The following is a 6,575-nucleotide window of genomic DNA, read 5'->3' as shown; positions in this document are numbered from 1 at the left end:
ACGGAAAACCTTGACTGACGGTGTTCAGTCCGGTCGGGGAATGTGCGGGCCGTAGTGACGGTTGCGCGGAGGTCCTTGGTGGAGGGACGGTGTTGTCAGATTCGAGGACGAATGTTTTGTTAGAGGGGGAGAATTGTAACGCCCGTGTCCTAAAGAAAAGTGGAAGAACCGATCAATTTATGTGAAATCATCAAAATTGCCCTGTTTGGTTTAAGTTCACCCGGTTTAGAGCCAGTTTTGGGAAACCCTAAGTGATGTATTTCTAATTATATGGACGCCTCTTCTCTCTATTTGGTCGTGGCTGTTATTCAATACTTGTGTTGAGAGGAAGAAAGAGATAGACAGAGAGGAGAGAGCCTATTGTGGTGTGAATGAGATTAAAGGAGAAGGAGCAGAATCGTTAGGGTTTGGGAAGAAACAGTTTCGATATCAAATCGTTGTCAAAGGTAACGAAATTTGGTAGATTTATTCTCAAGCCTTTCATCGTAATTCTCCTTTTTACAGAAGTGGATTTGGATTTAAACTCGATTAGTTATTTGCAGTTTTGTGAGACACGTTTTCTCAGATGCGAATTGGGACCATCGGAGATTGTAACTGATATCGTGGTCTCCTCTAGTTTCTGATCGGCACGAGATTTTGTGGAAAGATTTTTGACGTCTCGGTTTTATGATGTTAGTTTTTAGTGTTTGTGTTGATGGAACCTTGGATAGAGTTATGTTAGGTTGTTGGATAGAATGGTTAGGAATGTTACTGCATTGATGATATGTTGGTTCTGTATTGTTAGTATGTTTCCGCTGTGCATGTTAGTTGTTGTTGGTTTACTGTTAAATTGTGGTTTGGTTGGTTTAATTAAGTAAGAATGCTTAATTATATATTGTAGTTATTTAAAAAAAAAAACGGTTCGAATTGTTTCATTTTTTGAGAATCGGTGGGCATGACTACCACTGGAATTGCTCTCATGATCAATAATAGTCCGTTGAATACAACCATATACTGTGATGTGACGGCCCACAAGGCCACAACCATGGAAAGAAATTGAAACCAATTTTCTTAAAATAGGAGTAAATAATTTGTTAGGTTTATAAAAGAAAAGTTTCTAATTGTTTCAAACAACTAATAAGGATATTTATTAAAAACTAAATGTTTGGGGTTCAAATTCGAGTGTTATATTTTTTAATTAAAATTAATTTTTAAAACGATGTCTTTTAGTGAAAACGATATCACATCATCAAATACGTGTTAACTGAGTCAACATTCTGATAATGTAGAATCTGAAATTAAGATGATTTAAAAAAAAAATTTACCAGTATATAAATTGATTATGTGTATTTTGTAAGTAGAAATCAATACTTTTTATATTATAAAAATTGTAAATAATCATTTTTTTCTCTAGATCTCCATCAATTCTTTTGCTTCATCCCCACCTCAGATCATTCAACCAAATACTATTCATATTAAAAGGTTATTTGGTGATTATATCTTAGGCAGTTTATTTTTAGTTTAATAATTAAAGAAATGACCCAAGTGTAGGCAAAATGACAACGACTTACATTCATGATTATGAAAAATACATTATATTTTCTTTGTTTTAAATTAAATATCATTTTAAGATTTATATTATTATTGGAAAATAAATATAATGGGTTACTTTTCTAGGATATAGTTTTGAGTTATATGGTTTTTATTAAAAATATGAAAAATCCAATTGTTGTATTGATTGGTAAAAGCTTTACAAAATATATAATTTTAAAATTTACTAATCTTAGTAACGTTACTAGAAAGTTTACTAAAATTTTTACTTTCAGTTTCTTTGTATAACTTACAGCTTTGTATTATTTTGTAACAACTTTTTACCTTTCCAGCTTACAACTCCTTCATACAACTTTATATACCTTACTAATTAAACCTTATAAATTATATATCTTAGAATTTTAAGAAAGTGGATTTTTGAAAGTTTTGGGTACAGCTTTTTATTCGTTTCAGCGGTTTGTTATCAACTGAAAATAATAATATTATTTGATTTCCGGTTTTCAGTTGGCTGTATTTCTCCAATATTATTAACAACAGTAAAATACGTTTTTCTAGTGGGAGACTAATAAAGCCAACATTATGTTGGACACGGTGATGTATTATTATACAACATATAATGATGATTTTTTTATATCATCATTCTCACTCATCCACCTTCACGTCCTACATCATCATTTCACTTGAGGTGGAGCCTGAAAAAAAGTGTGAGAATACGCGTGAGAATCCGAGGTGAATAGGCATCAAGATTAGTAATAGATGGAAAAAATAGTTATGCATGTGGAATGTGGATTAATTATCTATTTAGTTTGGGGGTCGACTCTGTTATACTACACCAACTATGTTGGTTCTTTAATATACACCCTATACTTTTTGCCTCTTATCTAAACATCACAAACAATTTTTTTCCCTATCAGACATCACAAACTATACATTATCTTTTAATTGCAACACACCAACTTCAAATTGTAACTAAATTTACTAAACCGGTAATCACGTTTTGAAAACCACGATTAGGTTAAGTGAACCAAGGAAATGAACCCACGCAAACATCTTCTTCGGAGTATCAAAATCCCAATTTTTAAGGGTTTCTCTCTTTGATCAATTTCATTGCAACAAGTAGTCGTTTCTCTCAATTTGTCTAGTAAGATCTTCTCCCTCTCTCCTTTTGCAGTTCTCTCTCTCCTTTCTAGTTTCTCTCTCTCGTTAGCTCAATTTTAGAGCTATGAACGAAGAAGACATGAATGAGATACAACCGGACATGAAAAAACAAAAATGACAGCTAAAAACCAAAAAGAAAAAGAGAGGGTAATTAGAAAAATAAAAATGACAGTGAAGCCGAAGCCGAAGATGATGAGGATGGAGTGGACCGATTTGAGTCTAAGTAGAAGATTCAGTAGTGAATTCGTTGATGAGTTGTTTGTTGGTCGTAATTAAATTCCCGACAGTTCAAATGAAGAGGAAGATCCTATGGTTTTGCGAGCTGATAGAAGTATCATAATGAGCAGAGTTGATAGATTTTATGTAGATCAATATAATTGTTCTTCAATGGTGTTGAATTTAAAGAGGTTGTCACTGATCAGTACGTTTTAAACACTGGAAATAATGTGGTTTAAGGAAGATGGGAGATGACACAGCTTGAAATCAAGTGTGGAATTGTTGGCAAGTGTAAGTGGATGGTGTAAAATAATTATAATAAGTTAAATTTGTCTATTGGTGATACAATAGAAACCCAAATTTTTCTGGGATTTTGATGCTACGAAGAAGAAGACGATTGTGTGGTATCATTTCTTTGGTTCATTAACCTTAATCGTTTTTCAAAACGTGATTAATGGTTTAGTAAGTTTAATCACAATTTAAATTCGTTGTGTTGCAATTAAAAGATAATGTATAGTTTGTGATGTTTGATAGAGATAAACTGTTTATGATGTTTAGAAAAGAGACAAAAAGTATAGGGTGTATATCAAAGAATCAGCATAGTTGGTGTAGTGTAGCAGAGTCGACCCGTTTGGGTAGTTTGGATAGCTCCAAAAATTCTTTAAAAACTATTATCTGTTTGGTCTGGAACGTCGGTTAGTTCAGATAGGAGGAAATTTTTTTGAGAACCGATTAAGCAAGTAAGTTCGATTCAATTTTGTTTGTTTGTTGGTTGGTTCACATACAAAATAATGTAGTTAAAGTAAACATACTCTTTTATTATTATTTTGCATGTAATTTTTGTTTATATACGATAATTGAATACGTTTCACTTAAAGCTATAAGTAATTTGAGAAAGAAAAAAATCATTAACCTTATGCATGGTCGATGCCAAACAACTTTGTCTAAAAAGCTAAGCACAATCTTATTTCATTATTTGACAAAAAAGTGATTCAATCAACATGATTTAATTATTATAAATTACATATGTATTAAATATAAAAAAATTAACCCGCGACGTAATGTAGATCTCAACCTAGTTTATTAAGTATTTGAAGACCCATTACCAGTTGTAGAAACATTCTTTTTTAAGCTACAAGTTGTATCATTATCTCTCTCTTGAGTTTTCTTAATAAGACAAATCGTTCAAAGGGTTTACAAGAAACAATCTTCGTTCCATAGATCATCCATATTACTCAGTAAGCTTCGTTCCCTTTTATTATATATGTCTTTTTGAGATATACTTTTCTGCAAACATTCATGATGGGTATTACTAAAATACTAAGATGATAAATTATATATAACCAAATTCTCAAATAGAATTCAAACTTTCTCGCTTTACAGATAGAACTATATATATATATATATATATATATATATATAATATTATTCTCGTTTGTTTGTACATATGATATACTAACAAATACTGAAGTATAAAAAGGTCATTCGATCACTTATGGAAGAAGCAGGCCGGAAAGAAGATACGGAAATTCAAGTTCGAGAACCTTGCATTTATAGAGTACCAAGTGGGATACGTGATGTGAACCCTGCAGCTTATACACCTAGGATGGTCGTCATTGGCCCGCTTCATATGGATGTTGCTGAGACGAGTAGCAGGAATCCGTGGTACGTGAAAAAACGAAGCTTACACACAGAACGAATATATATATATATATATATATATATATATTGTACGTACAAACTCGAGAATACATTAAAAAGGAAACAAATAAAATCACGAAGAATGTGACTATGTGAGACGAAACTAATATCTCTAAAGCTTTTGACTCAGTTCAGTGGCCTTTTCTTCTTCACGTCCTCAAAGCTATGGATCTACCGGCTGAGTTTATACACTGGATTGAGCTCTGCATCGGAACGGCTTCTTTTTCTGTCCAAGAGAATGGAGAGTTAGAGGGTTTCTTTCGCAGCACAAGAGGTCTCCGGCAAGGTTGCTCGCTGTTGCCGTATCTCTTTGTCATTTGCATGAACTTTCTCACTCGTATGCTTGATAAAGCAGCAGTGGCTCGTGAATTTGGCTATCACCCTCAGTGTCGTAAGATGCAACTCACTCACTTGTGTTTTGCCGATGATATATTGGTCTTCTCCGATGGGACAGCACATTCTATAGAGCGCATTCTGAAGATTTTTGCTGACTTTGCAGTTTGTTCAGGGTTAACTATCAGTTTGGAAAAGTCAACCATCTTCATGGCAGGCATATCCCCACAGAACCGCAGTGCCATTCTCAGTCAGTTTCCTTTTACATCAGGTGACCTCCCTGTCAGATATCTTGGTCTCCCTCTGCTCACCAAGCGTATGTCACGAAACGACTATCTCCCTTTTATAGAGAGAATACACTCTCGGATCTCCTCCTGGACGAGTAGATTCTTATCCTTTGCGGGAAGGCTCCAGCTCATAAAATCAGTCCTTACAAGTCTCACAAGTCTCTGGCTCTATGCTTTCCGGTTACTAAAACAGTGCATCACGGAGATTGAAAGTCTTTTCTCAGCTTTCCTTTGGTCTGATCCATCTCTCAACCCACAAAAAGCGAAGGTAGCTTGGCCTGAAGTTTGTAAACCACGTAACGAAGGAGGTTTAGGTGTTCGGTTGCTCTCTGAAACAAACACGGTCAGACTTTTAAAGCTTATTTGGAGGTTGCTATCGGCAAAGGACTCTCTATGGGTCAGTTGGTCTCGTACTACTCTTATTCGGGGTCAAACTTTGTGGTCAGTTAAGGGTACGACTTGCTCAGGGTCATGGATATGGCGCAAACTCTTGAAATATAGAGATAAAGCCATGTTTTTTCACAAAAAGGAAGTGCGATCAGGTTCAACAACTTCCTTCTGGTACGATGCTTGGTCCCCTCTCGGGAGGCTCATTGATTTACTAGGTACCCGTGGTACAATCGATATGGGGATATCTCTGAATGCCACTGTCGCTACAGCCCTGGCCAATCATCATCGACGACGACATCGGACTCCTATACTCATTCAGGTGGAGGATACGCTGGCCTCTCTTCGCTTAACAACGGGAGATGATGTTTCCCTTTGGCAAACAAAGTCGGGTGCATTTAAGCCACACTTTTCATCACGTGATACTTGGCATTTGGTCAGGCAAACACTCCCGGTCTGTATGTGGTACAAAGCGGTCTGGTTCCAACACTCTACACCTAAATACTCTTTCATCACCTGGCTTACGATTCGTAACCGTTTAGCAACATGGGATCGAATGCTGAAATGGAACGGGTCTGCAAATGGAACATGTGTGTTTTGTGCGGCGACTATTGAAACACGAGACCACCTGTTCTTCTCCTGCCCGTACTCCTCCCAGATTTGGTCAGCTCTTACAGAAAGGATTCTAGGAAGTCGTTACACAGTAAGTTGGGATTCACTTCTCACCATTCTTGTTACTTCAGCTCCACGTCTCAACGCCTTTGTGCTGCGATATACCTTCCAAGTCACCATTCATAGTCTTTGGAGCGAACGGAATCGCCGGCGCCATGGCCTCCAGTTTTGGTTCCAACATCATAGTTACTAGTCTGTTTTTTTGTTTCTAGATCCACTCTCTAAACATTCAGATTGAAGATGCATTTATTGTAACACAGTCTTTTTGTTGAATATAATTTTACATTCATA

Source organism: Camelina sativa, chromosome 5 (assembly GCF_000633955.1).
Source record: "Camelina sativa cultivar DH55 chromosome 5, Cs, whole genome shotgun sequence".
In the NCBI taxonomy this organism is placed as follows: Eukaryota; Viridiplantae; Streptophyta; class Magnoliopsida; order Brassicales; family Brassicaceae; genus Camelina; species Camelina sativa.
Note: the sequence above shows the minus strand (reverse complement) of the source record.